The following is a 16965-nucleotide window of genomic DNA, read 5'->3' as shown; positions in this document are numbered from 1 at the left end:
AAACAGGTACGCCATTGTTGCCGCCCGTAGTATTGAAGGCAAGGGAAGCCAGCGAGCATCTGGTCTCCCTTGACAAAAAAGGCAGTTAACCCATTGTTCTCCGGGATGTGGATGTCGATTCAGTCAGACCCCCCCCCCGCCCCTCTCTGATTCAGAGGGGTTGGGTTAAATGCGGAAGACACATTTCAGTTGAATACATTCAGGTGTACAACTGACTAGGTATCCCCCCCCCCCTTCCTCTTTGTTGTAACAGGTGGCCTGCTTGGCCATTGCGCATGTAAACAAAAGCATGAGAAGAGAGCAATGTTTCGTGTGTGTGTGTCTATGTGTAATGGTATCCCCCCCTTTCCTTTCCATTAGTCTAGACCCTGCTCTAAATGCCTTAGTCCTGCTGCTGTAGTTTGCCGTCTTAAAAGGTTCTTAGTGAGAGAGTCACCACAACAACACAAACAGGCAGCAGAGGTTTTCAAATGAGCCTATAAGTACATGTAGACTTCCAAGGCTGAGACAGGCAGGATTGGGGCTATTCTCAGATTTAAAACATTTAAAAAACATGCTTTATGGATTCAACTAGTTTAGCAACAGCATCAACATGTTTAGGTCCTGACTCCGGACCTGTATTTGGGTGAAGACAGGAGATAGCTGCCTAGCTAACACTTGTTTATGAACTTTACCCAGACCTGTATTTGGTTGAGGACGGTCGCTGACAACTTGTTTATGGGCTGAACGGAGGTCTGTATTTGGGCAGACAGTGACAGTGTCGTGGCAGACAGGATCATTTCAGCCCGTCTCTCTGTTTTGGTAGCCACCAGAAAACACGTCCACAATGGCACTATGTGGGCCCAATGCACCTTTGCTCATCGGGTCCATGTTGGCCCCAAGGCAATGGCCCAGTGTGGCCAGCTCTCACCTTGCCTGAAATAAGTCCATCCTTTCCCAGAAAACCTAATAATTTTGGATTTGTTTATATTCGTCCTGTTCGTGTGTAATGGAAATGTTTGAATTAAACATTTTATATCCCAACTCTCCCTGAGACACCACCAGGGTCACCACCAGGGTCACTACCAGGGTCACCCCCAGGGTCACCACCAGGGTCCACCAGGGTCACCACCAGGGTCCACCAGGGTCCACCACCAGGGTCACCACCAGGGTCACTACCAGGGTCACCACCAGGGTCACCACCAGGGTCACCACCAGGGTCACCACCAGGGTCCACCAGGGTCACCACCAGGGTCCACCAGGGTCACCACCAGGGTCCACCAGGGTCCACCACCAGGGTCACCACCAGGGTCACTACCAGGGTCACTACCAGGGTCACCACCAGGGTCACCACCAGGGTCCCGCCACCACCAGGGTCACCACCAGGGTCACCACCAGGGTCACCACCAGGGTCACCACCAGGGTCCACCAGGGTCCACCACCAGGGTCACCACCAGGGTCACTACCAGGGTCACCACCAGGGTCACCACCAGGGTCCACCAGGGTCACCACCAGGGTCACCACCAGGGTCACCACCAGGGTCACCACCAGGGTCCACCAGGGTCACCACCAGGGTCACCACCAGGGTCACTACCAGGGTCCACCAGGGTCACTACCAGGGTCACCACCAGGGTCACCACCAGGGTCACCACCAGGGTCACTACCAGGGTCACTACCAGGGTCACCACCAGGGTCACCACCAGGGTCACCACCAGGGTCACTACCAGGGTCACTACCAGGGTCACCACCAGGGTCACCACCAGGGTCACTACCAGGGTCACCACCAGGGTCACCACCAGGGTCACCACCAGGGTCACCACCAGGGTCACTACCAGGGTCACCACCAGGGTCACCACCAGGGTCACTACCAGGGTCACCACCAGGGTCACCACCAGGGTCACCACCAGGGTCACTACCAGGGTCACCACCAGGGTCACCACCAGGGTCACCACCAGGGTCACTACCAGGGTCACCACCAGGGTCACCACCAGGGTCACCACCAGGGTCACCATTGCACAGTGCCCCTTGGAACAATTAGGATTATGTGCCTTGCTCAAGGGCACAGTGGCAGACTTTTCACCTTGTGAAATTGTGAGTGATGGTTGCTGATAATGCGCCTCTATACGCCTATGTAGATATTCCATTAAATAAATGTTTTTAAATCAGCCGTTTCCAGCTACAATAGTCATTTACAACATTAACAATGTCTATACTGTATTTCTGAACAATTTGATGTCATTTTCATTTACAAAAAAAATAGCTTTTCTTTCAAAAACAAGAACATTTCTAAGTGAACCCAAACTTTTGAACGGTAGTATATATTTTTACAAGAGAAACTTTCTCATAATTTTTGATCACCATGATCAAACAAAAGAACCCTTAAACAGGAACGAAACTCAGCAATGGCTGCACAAAAACAACTGATCTGGTGTTGCACGGTATACTGAAATTTCCATATGTGCTCGATATGTACATATCCCCGCTACTGTATAGAGCCTCTCTACTGTATATAGCCTCACTACTGTATATAGCCCCGCTACTGTATATAGCCTCTCTACTGTATATAGCCTCTCTACTGTATATAGCCTCTCTACTGTATATAGCCTCTCTACTGTATATAGCCCCTCTACTGTATATAGCCTCTCTACTGTATATAGCCTCTCTACTGTATATAGCCTCTCTACTGTTATAGCCTCTCTACTGTATATAGCCTCTCTACTGTATATAGCCTCTCTACTGTATATAGCCTCTCTACTGTATATAGCCTCGCTACTGTATATAGCCTCTCTACTGTATATAGCCTCTCTACTGTATATAGCCTCTCTACTGTATATAGCCTCTCTACTGTATATAGCCTCTCTACTGTTATAGCCTCTCTACTGTATGTAGCTGCTACTGTATATAACCTCTCTACTGTATATAGCCTCTCTACTGTATATAACCTCTCTACTGTATATAGCCTCACTACTGTATATAGCCTCTCTACTGTATATAGTCTCTCTACTGTATATAGCCTCTCTACTGTATATAGCCTCTCTACTGTATATAGCCTCTCTACTGTATATAGCCTCTCTACTGTATATAGCCTCTCTACTGTATATAGCCTCTCTACTGTATATAGCCTCTCTACTGTATATAACCTCTCTACTGTATATAGCCTCTCTACTGTATATAGCCTCGCTACTGTATATAGCCTCTCTACTGTATATAGCCTCGCTACTGTATATAGCCTCTCTACTGTATATAGCCTCTCTACTGTATATAGCCTCTCTACTGTATGTAGCCTCTCTACTGTATATAGCCTCTCTACTGTATATAGCCTCGCTACTGTATATAGCCTCTCTACTGTATATAGCCTCTCTACTGTATGTAGCCTCGCTACTGTATATAGCCTCTCTACTGTATATAGCCTCGCTACTGTATATAGCCTCACTACTGTATATAGCCTCACTACTGTATATAGCCTCACTACTGTATGTAGCCTCACTACTGTATGTAGCCTCTCTACTGTATATAGCCTCTCTACTGTATATAGCCTCTCTACTGTATATAGCCTCTCTACTGTATATAGCCTCTCTACTGTTATAGCCTCTCTACTGTATATAGCCTCTCTACTGTATATAGCCTCTCTACTGTATATTGCCTCTCTACTGTATATAGCCTCGCTACTGTATATAGCCTCTCTACTGTATATAGCCTCTACTGTATATAGCCTCACTACTGTATATAGCCTCTCTACTGTATATAGCCTCTCTACTGTATATAGCCTCTCTACTGTATATAGCCTCTCTACTGTATATAGCCTCTCTACTGTATATTGCCTCTCTACTGTATATAGCCTCACTACTGTATGTAGCCTCTCTACTGTATATAGCCTCTCTACTGTTATAGCCTCTCTACTGTATATAGCCTCTCTACTGTATATAGCCTCTCTACTGTATATAGCCTCTCTACTGTATATAGCCTCACTACTGTATGTAGCCTCTCTACTGTATATAACCTCTCTACTGTATATAGCCTCACTACTGTATATAGCCTCTCTACTGTATATAGCCTCTCTACTGTATATAGCCTCTCTACTGTATATAGCCTCTCTACTGTATATAGTCTCTCTACTGTATATAGCCTCTCTACTGTATATAGCCTCTCTACTGTATATAACCTCTCTACTGTATATAGCCTCTCTACTGTATATAGCCTCGCTACTGTATATAGCCTCTCTACTGTATATAGCCTCGCTACTGTATATAGCCTCTCTACTGTATATAGCCTCTCTACTGTATATAGCCTCACTACTGTATGTAGCCTCTCTACTGTATATAGCCTCTCTACTGTATATAGCCTCACTACTGTATATAGCCTCTCTACTGTATATAGCCTCACTACTGTATGTAGCCTCTCTACTGTATATAGCCTCTCTACTGTATATAGCCTCTCTACTGTATATAGCCTCTCTACTGTATATAGCCTCTCTACTGTATATAGCCTCGCTACTGTATATAGCCTCTCTACTGTATATAGCCTCGCTACTGTATATAGCCTCTCTACTGTATATAGCCTCTCTACTGTTATAGCCTCTCTACTGTATATAGCCTCTCTACGGTATATAGCCTCTCTACTGTATATAGCTTCTCTACTGTATGTAGCCTCTCTACTGTATATAGCCTCTCTACTGTATATAGCCTCACTACTGTATATAGCCTCTCTACTGTATATAGCCTCTCTACTGTATATAGCCTCTCTACTGTATATAGCCTCTCTACTGTTATAGCCTCTCTACTGTTATTTTCACTGTCTTCTTACTGTTGTTTTTATTTCTTTACCTACCTATTGTTCACCTAATACAATTTTTTGCACTATTGGTTAAAGCCTGTAAGTAAGCATTTCACTTTAAGGTCTACACCTGTTGTATTCGGCGCACGTGACAAATAAACTTTGATTTGATGACTAAAATAAAACGTTTCGGTAAGAGAATGTGTCACTGTCAGTATTTCTCCACTTACTCATTCATTGCTAGAGCGGTCGGGGTTGCATTGTCGGCTCCTCACTCAAGCGAACACACTGGAATAATGTAACACGACACGTAGACATTTTGAAACTGTTCGCAAAACAAGGTCCATCAGCGGAGGAGGGGCGGACGGTTCATAATAATGATCTGGAATGGATGCCGATGGAATGGCATCAAACAATATGTTTGATATATATTCGATACCATTCCACTGATTCCGCTCCAGTCATTACCACGAGCCCGTCCTCCCCAATTAAGGTGCCACCAACCTCTTGTGATGTCCGTACCAGATAGAACACTTCTACAATGTCATATGATACCGGTAGCTTCCAGCTTTAAAAAGGTGCACTATGCCGAAATCGCTCCACCATTTCCTGGTTGATACAATTCTAATAGTTTGCCTAACTTCAGTTTATGTACCAAAACAAGCAAGTATAGTGTAGAGAATCATTGTGCCATCTAAACTGCTATGAAATATATTTTCCATAACCAAAAATGATTGTCTTTTCAGCTGTTTAAAGCTGGTGTACAAAACCGAAAATAAAAAAATTTGCAAATACCAAACGTAACAGGAAAAGATAGAAATAGAACAGATCTACAAGCGTCTTAAGACGTCAATGAGAATGACAGATCTATAACTGATATTTCTGTGTGAAATTGATAGGGTTGTCCAAACGGTTACATATTACAGGTTTAAAATTGCAGGCCTACTTTCCTTGTTACGGCTGAAGCAAACATCAATTCACTACCCTAGTACTGCGTCTGTGATAATATGCTAACTATAATGTCAAATATGCTGATTTCAAAGCTGATTGACACCAAAAAAACATAATTATTAATTCCCTTAGGTCTCCCTCGCCACCAAAAAACTCATTCACTTCTTCATCTCCATGTCTGGTTTCTAGATTTCCATAGCTACAAAGTCTGAGTCCACAGCCATTTTCTGCCTGCAAATGACATCATTACTCTTAAAGAGACAGCACACACTTTTATAAAGAGGATTGCTTATTCTATGCAAATGTTGTTGATCAGTATAATAAAATAATATGTTCTCTTGGCAGTTTCCGAAAAGGAAGGGATTGTTTGTCATCTGTAGCCCCCATTGAAATCAGCTTAAACGAACTGAATAACTCATTGCATGACGCACTCCTATTGAATAATATTCCTTCACCTGTATTATGAACAGGCCTAGGTTACATCTTGATTTACCCCAGTTTATCAATAGAGATTTACTGTTCAAATGAATTATTAACATTATGTTGTTTTATAGTTAGAATGGTAAACAATGAAGTCAAAATTGATTGGATGATTTGATTCACTAATTCATATATGGCTGTCTCTCCAAAGTCTAGCCTGTGTTGGGCTGGTGTAGGCTAGTCTGTGTTGGGCTGGCCTGTGTTGGGCTGGTGTAGACTAGTCTGTGTTGGGCTGGCCTGTGTTGGGCTGGTGTAGGCTAGCCTGTGTTGGGCTGGTGTAGGCTAGCCTGTGTTGGGCTGGTGTAGGCTAGCCTGTGTTGGGCTGGCCTGTGTTGGGCTGGTGTAGGCTAGCCTGTGTTGGGCTGGCCTGTGTTGGGCTGGTGTAGGCTAGTCTGTGTTGGGCTGGCCTGTGTTGGGCTGGTGTAGGCTAGTCTGTGTTGGGCTGGCCTGTGTTGGGCTGGTGTAGGCTAGCTGGTGTTGGGCTGCTGTGTGTTGGGCTGGTGTAGGCTAGCCTGTGTTGGGCTGGTGTAGGCTAGCCTGTGTTGGGATGGTGTAGGCTAGCCTGTGTTGGGCTGGTGTAGGCTAGCCTGTGTTGGGCTGGTGTAGGCTAGCCTGTATTGGGCTGGTGTAGGCTAGCCTGTGTTGGGCTGGTGTAGGCTAGTCTGTGTTGGGCTGGCCTGTGTTGGGCTGGAGTAGTCTAGCCTGTGTTGGGCTGGTGTAGGCTAGCCTGTGTTGGGCTGGTGTAGGCTAGTCTGTGTTGGGCTGGCCTGTGTTGGGCTGGTGTAGGCTAGCCTGTGTTGGGCTGGCCTGTGTTGGGCTGGTGTAGGCTAGCCTGTGTTGGGCTGGCCTGTGTTGGGCTGGTGTAGGCTAGTCTGTGTTGGGCTGGCCTGTGTTGGGCTGGTGTAGGCTAGCTGGTGTTGGGCTGCTGTGTGTTGGGCTGGTGTAGGCTAGCCTGTGTTGGGCTGGTGTAGGCTAGCCTGTGTTGGGATGGTGTAGGCTAGCCTGTGTTGGGCTGGTGTAGGCTAGCCTGTGTTGGGCTGGTGTAGGCTAGCCCGTATTGGGCTGGTGTAGGCTAGCCTGTATTGGGCTGGTGTAGGCTAGCCTGTATTGGGCTGGTGTAGGCTAGCCTGTGTTGGGCTGGTGTAGGCTAGTCTGTGTTGGGCTGGCCTGTGTTGGGCTGGTGTAGGCTAGTCTGTGTTGGGCTGGCCTGTGTTGGGCTGGTGTAGGCTAGCCTGTGTTGGGCTGGTGTAGGCTAGCCTGTGTTGGGCTGGTGTAGGCTAGCCTGTGTTGGGCTGGCCTGTGTTGGGCTGGTGTAGGCTAGCCTGTGTTGGGCTGGCCTGTGTTGGGCTGGTGTAGGCTAGTCTGTGTTGGGCTGGCCTGTGTTGGGCTGGTGTAGGCTAGCTGGTGTTGGGCTGCTGTGTGTTGGGCTGGTGTAGGCTAGCCTGTGTTGGGCTGGTGTAGGCTAGCCTGTGTTGGGATGGTGTAGGCTAGCCTGTGTTGGGCTGGTGTAGGCTAGCCTGTGTTGGGCTGGTGTAGGCTAGCCCGTATTGGGCTGGTGTAGGCTAGCCTGTATTGGGCTGGTGTAGGCTAGCCTGTATTGGGCTGGTGTAGGCTAGCCTGTGTTGGGCTGGTGTAGGCTAGTCTGTGTTGGGCTGGCCTGTGTTGGGCTGGTGTAGGCTAGTCTGTGTTGGGCTGGTGTAGGCTAGCCTGTGTTGGGCTGGTGTAGGCTAGCCAGTGTTGGGCTGGTGTAGGCTAGCTGGTGTTGGGCTGCTGTGTGTTGGGCTGGTGTAGGCTAGCCTGTGCTGGGCTGGGTTGGACTTGGTATGGGAGTACGTACAACAACATACATTTTCTCTCACCACTAGAAGTGTCAGACAGACCAGTACCGCCAAAGAGTCCGCTACAACAGGCAAGAACACACCTGGGTTCAAATACTATTTGAAATCTTTAAAATTATTTTAGAATTTGCTTCAGCCTGTTTGAGGTGCCAGATGCACCCGGGTTTACAATTTCTCAACTATTGGTTCTGCTTCCATTGCACCAGGCAAGCTCAATCAAGCCCAGCTTAAGTATTTCAAATGAATTAGAATAGCATTTGAACCCGGGACTGGATAGGAGTGCAACGCTAGTCCTGCCTGTGACACACTGTCCGCCACACGCTTCAATACCCCAGAGAAATCTCTCACCCGCTGATCCAAAACCCAACTCTATACCCCATGGGACTAAATACTTCCTGTTTCTGATTTGTTTCCCCACAAATGATCCTAATGAATTTATAGAGGTAAATGTTGCACATGTCCCCTACAATAAGCCTTTTTCCCCATGTAAACAGGTTGAAACAAGACTAATATATATTGTGGGCTCTGGGGGTACGTGGGCTACGAAGCTCTTTTCGAAACATCCCCCTCTACTAGCCTGCACTCCTCCCTGACACACTAGCCCACCCTCTCTCCGTCCAACAGCTCAGACCTCTCTGGAACACTTAGTGGGTCATAGCCCTGACATACCCCGTGTGTCGCTGGCCCAACATCAACCAGAAAACCCAGTTGAGCTGGGCAACTGCCTGCAGCCCCCGTTTCCATTTCCATTTGGCATCACGCGATTACATGTTGTGCAGTCCTCCCCACTATGACTCGTCGGGAAAGCACGCAGTTTATTAGGCTACAGATGAAATAAATCATGGTGAACATCACAGGGTGGCGAAAGCGCGAGGTGATGAGTTTGATGCTCCTTTCCAATGAATATCGAGGGTCTTATTCTGGTGACATGATGATCGACGTTTGTCTTTCGTCCATAATAATCTCATCGTGTAGGCTATACGTGCGCCCTGAACGCTGTTGGAGTGAGGACATGTGCCAATAACAGAGTGGACACACTCGCTATAAAACATAACATTTTTTGTGACAAAACCATCAGTAGAGTTGAAAAAGGAATGGAAACCCATTTAACTTGTCATTTTTATTTGTTACATGGGAATTTAACCGCAAAATGTATTTTTAGGTGCACTAGGTCATCACGCACAGCCTTTTCTCTGTCAATTTGATCTCTGGTGGGAAAATGCACAGTTTCTTTTATCAAATACTTGAAAGTACTACTTAAGTAGCTTTTTGGGATATCTGTACTTTACTATTTATATTTTTTAAACCTTTTACTTCACTACAATCCGAAAGAAAATAATGTACTTCTTACTCCATATGTAATGGTACTCGTCCTCGTCTGATGACCAGTATGAAAGATCGGACCAATGTGCAGCGTGGTAAGTGTCCATTTTAATGAAATGCAACTGAACACTGAATGACAAAACAACAAAAGAGAATGAACGAGACTGAAACAGTTCTGTATGGTAAAACACAGACACAGAAAACAACTACCCACAAATCATAGTGGGAAAACAGGCTACCTAAGTATGATTCTCAATCAGAGACAACGATCGACAGCTGCCTCTGATTGAGAACCATACCAGGCCAAACACAGAAATACAAAACCTAGACTACAAAACACAGAATGCCCACCCCAACTCACACCCTGGCCAAACTAAAATAAAGACATAAAAAAGGAACTAAACATTACGAGCTTGGTTTGTAAATGTTGTATGAATGTTGGGAGCGGGCCCATGGCTATCCGTAAATTTAAAACAAAAATTTAAAAACGGCGTCGTCTGGTTTGCTTAATAAGGAATTTAAAATGATTCAAGTTTTAATTTTGTTACTTAAAATATATTTAAGCTATTACATTTTGATACTTAAGTATGTTTAAAACCAAATACTTTTACTCCAAGTAGTATTTTACTGGGTGACTTTCACTTGAGTAATTTTCTATTAAAAGGTATCTTTACTTTTACTACAGTTTGACAATTGAGTACTTTTTTCTACCACTGGAACATCTAACAGGTTATGTATCTACAGGAAGTGGTACTATTCCCTATATAGTGAATTACTTCTGACAAGGACTCATATGGATCTGGTCAGAAGTTGTTCACTAGGCAAGTCAGTTAAGAACAAATTCTTATTTACAATTACAGCCTACCAGGGAACAGTGGGCCTTGTTCAGGGGAATAATGACAGATTTGTACCTTGTCAGCTCAGGGATTCGATCCAGCAACCTTTCAGTAACTGGCCCAACCACTAGGCTACCTGCCGCCCCAAATGTGTGTCAGAAGTGGGATATAGGGCTGTGACGGTCATGGTATTTTGGATGACCGTTGTTATTGGCCAGCCATTCATAACCATTCGAACAGCAAAAAGACTCACATTTTCTCCTCTGGAAATAGAATTAATAGAACAGGCGTTCCCAGTTAAAGTCAATGATGGCATAATGGGTGGACTGGCGACCATTTGCAGGTGTACCCATAGGAGTAAACCAGGTAGTAAAACCAGGAAGTGTAGCCATCAAATATGTGCTGAGATTTATTGATTCAACTCAACTGACTTTGGGTGAACCCTGGCCTAAGTCAGGGATCATTAATTAGATTCAGCCATGGGATGATTTGTTTCTTTGAACGGATGGTCATCAAGATCCACAAACAGATATAGTATTTGACTAAAACAATCATTTCAAACCTTGCTTACATTTGTATAAGATCATATATATCTAATTATGCATGGGAATACATTTCCAAAATTGAAATCACTTGGAGCTGATTTTCTGTTGTTTTTACAGTATTTTATGTCCCCCAAAAAATAAAACATTAAAAAGTTAATTCTTTCCTCAGAATTTTCTTTTGAGGGGAGGGGGGTACTGTTATGCCTTCTTCACCACACTGTCGGTGTGGGTGGACCATTTCAGATGGTCAGTCATGTGTAGGCCGAGGAACTTGAAGCTTTTCACCTTCTCTACTGCAGTCCCGTCGATGTGGATAGAGGCATGTTTCCTGCTGTCTGCTGTTTCCTGAAGTCCATAATCAGCTCCTTCGTTTTTTTGACGTTAAGGGTTATTTTCCTGGCACCACTCCGCCAGGGCCCTCACCTCCTCCCTGTAGGCTGTCTCATCATTGTTGGTAATCAGGCCAACTACTGTTGTGTCGTCTGCAAACTTGATGATTGAGTTGAGGCGGGGGGTGGCCACGTGTTCATGGTTGAACAGGGAGAATAGGAGGGGGCTGAGCACGCACCCTTGTGGGGCCCCTGTTCCCCGGGTGCCGAAGATGTGGGTGTCGATTAAGGCAGTCCCCCGCACCTCTCTGATTCAGAGGGGTTGGGTTAAATGCGGAAAACACATTTCAGTCGGACAACTAACTAGGTTTCCCCCTTTCCTTTTCCCTTTCCTTTCCCTGTGTTGAGGATCAGTGAAGTGGAGGTGTTGTTTCCTACCTTCACAACCTGGGGGCGGCCCGTCAGGAACTCCAGGACCCTGTTGCACATGGCGGGGTTCAGACCCAGGGCCCCGAGCTTAATGAAGAGTTTGGAGGGTACAATGGTGTTGAATGCTGAGCTGTAGTCAATGAACAGCATTCTTACAGAGGTATTCCTCTTGTCCAGATGGGATAGGCCAGTGTCCAGTGCGATGGCGATTGCATCGTCTATGGATCTATCGAGGCGGTAAGCAAATTGAAGTGGGTCTAGGGTGTCAGGTAAGGTGGAGGTGATATGAGCCTTAACTAGTCTCTCAAAGCACTTCATGATGACAGAAGTGAGTGCTACGGGGCGATAGTCATTTAGTTCAGTTACCTTTGCTTTCTTGGGTACAGGAACAATGGTGGACATCTTGAAGCAAGTGGGGACAGCAGACTGGGATAGGGAGAGATTGAATATGTCCGTAAACAGTCCGGCCAGTTGGTCTGCGTATGCTCTGAAGAGGGTTAACACGCTTAAATGTCTTAACTCTCGTCTGCCACGGAAAACGAGAGCCAACAGACCTTCGGAGCGGGCCGCGTCGTTGGCACTGTGTTATCCTCAAAACGGGCCGTGTCGTTGGCACTGTGTTATCCTCAAAACGGGCCGTGTCGTTGGCACTGTGTTATCCTCAAAACGGGCCGCGTCGTTGGCACTGTGTTATCCTCAAAACGGGCCGCGTCGTTGGCACTGTGTTATCCTCAAAACGGGCCGTGTCGTTGGCACTGTGTTATCCTCAAAACGTGCCGTGTCGTTGGCACTGTGTTATCCTCAAAACGGGCCGTGTCGTTGGCACTGTGTTATCCTCAAAACGGGCCGTGTCGTTGGCACTGTGTTATCCTCAAAACGGGCCGCGTCGTTGGCACTGTGTTATCCTCAAAGCGGGCAAGACGTTGGTTTTCCTTTTGTAAATCGGTGATTGTCTGTAGACCCTGCCACATATGTCTCGTGTGGCTGTTGACTTGCGACTCTACTTTGTCTCTATACTGACATTTTGCCTGTTTGATTGCCTTACGGAGGGAATAACTACACTGTTTGTATTCTGCCATATTCCCAGTCACCTTGCTATGGTTAAATGCGGTGGTTGGCGCTTTCAGTTTTGCGCGAATGCTGCCATCTATCCGTGGTTTCTGGTTTGGGTAGGTTTTAATAGTCACAGTGGGTACAACATCCTCTATACACTTCCTGATGAACTCTGTCATCGTGTAAGTGTATACATCAATGTTATTCTCAGAGGCTCCCCGGAACATATCCCCGTCCACGTGATCAAAACAAGTATTTTTCGTGCAGAAGGTGGTTTAACTATGGCACAGAATTAGAAGTGTGTGTGTGTGTGTGTGTGTGTGTGTGTGTGTGTGTGTGTGTGTGTGTGTGTGTGTGTGTGTGTGTGTGTGTGTGTGTGTGTGTGTGTGTGTGTGTGTGTGTGTGTGTGTGTGTGTGTGTGAGCGCTTGTCTCAGGGGGAATTGTCAGGCTTGCGAGTTTCTAAACGGGGAAACAGTGAACGAGACAGCTGCAGCAAACACCAGAACCATTCTAGAACCTTCACAGAACTCTCCTACCGTCTCTGCCCAGAACGGTTCCATTCAAACCATTCTGGAACATTCCCGTCTACTCACGTAGTTCATAAAAATTAAATCACATACCATTACTTGCATTTATACACTCATCCCTTATATATAAATTCACCTCCAAACACTCAGCCATGAGACCAAACAACCCCAGAGGGTACCACACACACACACACAACCACACACACACCTCTGTGAAAGGACATTGCAGCTTTAGACAGCTTAAAGAAATACCAACACTCAAAATTGATTTAGAAAATAATTGGACAAGAGGGAACTTTCTACACAAAATAATATTTTCACTGGGGCTATAAAAAGCATTTTTTTTTTAGATACATTTTCAACACGAGTATTTTATGATTCAAGACAAAAGTCCTACCAGTGTATCCAGCCTAATATATTGATGGAAAATGTATAAAATGTTCTCCCCAAATGTTTAAATTCTTAAAAATATATATTTTTAAATAAACAAACCCAAACCGTGATCTAATCCTAAAATTGCAAAATTACAAATGGTCCTTTACTGTCAAAACACATGAGATAAAAGTCTAGCAACTTGCAGCCTTAGAAAAACCACTTGCTCATTTCTAGCTGTGATTTGTATGACATCATCACAAAGTCTGCTTTGATGTGTTTGTATCTGCTCAAATCAAATCAACATTTAATCGTCATGCGTTTCAGATTCCATGGAACAACTCATTAAATAGACTTAATTCTTAGTCCAAGACATTAAATAGACTTAATTCTTAGTCCAAGACATTCAGATTTAAGTCTTAGTCCAAGACATTAAATAGACTTAATTCTTAGTCCAAGACATTCAGACTTAAGTCTTATTCCAAGACATTCAGACTTAAGTCTTAGTCCAAGACATTCAGACTTAATTCTTAGTCCAAGACATTCAGACTTAATTCTTAGTCCAAGACATTCAGACTTAATTCTTAGTCCAAGACATTCAGACTTAATTCTTAGTCCAAGACATTCAATAGACTTAATTTTTAGTCCAAGACATTCAGACTTAATTCTTAGTCCAAGACATTCAATAGACTTAATTTTTAGTTTAAGACATTCAATAGACTTGTGGGCAAACACATTCCAAGATCAAACATTTTCTTCATTCATTTTTCATGTAATTGAACCTTTATGGAAACCATAAATGTTTTTCTTTTCACTAGTAATCTAGTAGGAACATTGTAAAGAGATGTTCAATGGTTCAGGACATGGCCATGTTACCGTAGAGTTCAATGAAAAATGAATTGGTAAAATAAAGTGTTACCTAAAAAGTGACGTGATTTAGATTGAGATGAGGCTCAGAACAGTCTGTACCCCATAATCTAGTCACGAGACTGTAGTCTGAATGAACAGTCTGTACCCCATAATCTAGTCACGAGACTGTAGTCTGAATGAACAGTCTGTAACCCGTAATCTAGTCACGAGACTGTAGTCTGAATGAACAGTCTGTACCCCATAATCTAGTCACGAGACTGTAGTCTGAATGAACAGTCTGTACCCCGTAATCTAGTCACGAGACTGTAGTCTGAATGAACAGTCTGTACCCCATAATCTAGTCACGAGACTGTAGTCTGAATGAACAGTCTGTACCCCATAATCTAGTCACGAGACTGTAGTCTGAATGAACAGTCTGTACCCCATAATCTAGTCACGAGACTGTAGTCTGAATGAACAGTCTGTACCCCATAATCTAGTCACGAGACTGTAGTCTGAATGAACAGTCTGTACCCCATAATCTAGCTACGAGACTGTAGTCTGAATGAACAGTCTGTACCCCATAATCTAGTCACGAGACTGTAGTCTGAATGAACAGTCTGTACCCCATAATCTAGCTACGAGACTGTAGTCTGAATGAACAGTCTGTACCCCGTAATCTAGCCACAAGACTGTAGTCTGAATGAACAGTCTGTAACCCGTAATCTAGTCACGAGACTGTAGTCTGAATGAACAGTCTGTACCCCGTAATCTAGCTACGAGACTGTAGTCTGAATGAACAGTCTGTACCCCGTAATCTAGCTACGAGACTGTAGTCTGAATGAACAGTCTGTACCCCGTAATCTAGTCACGAGACTGTAGTCTGAATGAAAAGTCTGTACCCCGTAATCTAGCCACAAGACTGTAGTCTGAATGAACAGCCCACACCCCAATGATTAAGACTGTAGTCTGAATGAACAGCCCACACCCCAATGATTAAGACTGTAGTCTGAATGAACAGCCCACACCCCAATGATTAAGACTGTAGTCTGAATGAACAGCCTGCACCCCAATGATTAAGACTGTAGTCTGAATGAACAGCCCACACCCCAATGATTAAGACTGTAGTCTGAATGAACAGCCCACACCCCAATGATTAAGACTGTAGTCTGAATGAACAGCCCACACCCCAATGATTAAGACTGTAGTCTGAATGAACAGCCCACACCCCAATGATTAAGACTGTAGTCTGAATGAACAGCCCACACCCCAATGATTAAGACAGTGTAGTCTGAATGAACAGCCCACACCCCAATGATTAAGACTGTAGTCTGAATGAACAGCCTGCACCCCAATGATTAAGACTGTAGTCTGAATGAACAGCCCACACCCCAATGATTAAGACTGTAGTCTGAATGAACAGCCCACACCCCAATGATTAAGACTGTAGTCTGAATGAACAGCCCACACCCCAATGATTAAGACTGTAGTCTGAATGAACAGTCTGTACCCCGTAATCTAGTCACGAGACTGTAGTCTGAATGAACAGTCTGTACCCCGTAATCTAGCCACAAGACTGTAGTCTGAATGAACAGCCCACACCCCAATGATTAAGACTGTAGTCTGAATGAACAGCCCACACCCCAATGATGAAGACTGTAGTCTGAATGAACAGCCCACACCCCAATGATTAAGACTGTAGTCTGAATGAACAGCCTGCACCCCAATGATTAAGACTGTAGTCTGAATGAACAGCCCACACCCCAATGATTAAGACTGTAGTCTGAATGAACAGCCCACACCCCAATGATTAAGACTGTAGTCTGAATGAACAGCCTGCACCCCAATGATTAAGACTGTAGTCTGAATGAACAGCCCACACCCCAATGATTAAGACTGTAGTCTGAATGAACAGCCCACACCCCAATGATTAAGACTGTAGTCTGAATGAACAGCCCACACCCCAATGATTAAGACTGTAGTCTGAATGAACAGCCCACACCCCAATGATTAACACTGCAGCGTCCCGCTAAATGACAATACAAACCACAGCCTACAGCCACAGCCTACAGCCACAGACTACAGCCACAGCCTACAGCCACAGACTACAGCCACAGACTACAGCCACAGCCTACAGCCACAGACTACAGCCACAGCCTACAGCCAGACTACAGCCACAGACACTGACTACAGCCACTGACTACAGCCACAGACTACAGCCACAGCCTACAGCCACAGACTACAGCCACAGCCTACAGCCACAGCCTACAGCCACAGACACTGACTACAGTCACTGACTACAGCCACAGACTACAGCCACAGCCTACAGCCATAGACTACAGCCACAGACAATGACTACAGCCACTGACTACAGCCACAATCTGACTACAGCCACGACCACAGACTACAGCCACTGACAACAGACTACAGCCACCGACTACAGACACAGTCACCGACTACAGACACAGCCACAGACTACAGCCACCGACTACAGACTACAGCCACCGACTACAGACACAGCCACCGACTACAGACACAACCACTGACTACAGACTACAGCCTGGTTTGTTGTGAAAGGTTACCGTGGTATTGGAGATAGCCAGCCCAGGTAACCTTTCACAACAAACCAGGCTGTTGGATTTACCGTGGCCAAATTAAAGATGGCTGGCTATTCATTTAT

At 45.2% G+C, this 16965-nt stretch overlaps 1 protein-coding gene across 6 annotated transcripts in view; it reads right to left on the bottom strand.

Moving 5' to 3' along the window:
- LOC139577326 (sodium-dependent phosphate transporter 2-like) overlaps positions 1-16965 on the bottom strand; it is a 139736-nt gene that overhangs the window by 49726 nt on the left and 73045 nt on the right. The window lies entirely within an intron of this gene.

Source organism: Salvelinus alpinus, chromosome 5, assembly GCF_045679555.1.
Source record: "Salvelinus alpinus chromosome 5, SLU_Salpinus.1, whole genome shotgun sequence".
Lineage (NCBI taxonomy): Eukaryota > Metazoa > Chordata > Actinopteri > Salmoniformes > Salmonidae > Salvelinus > Salvelinus alpinus.
The sequence above is the reverse complement of the archived record's forward strand: the minus strand, read 5'-3'. Positions and strand labels throughout refer to the sequence as shown.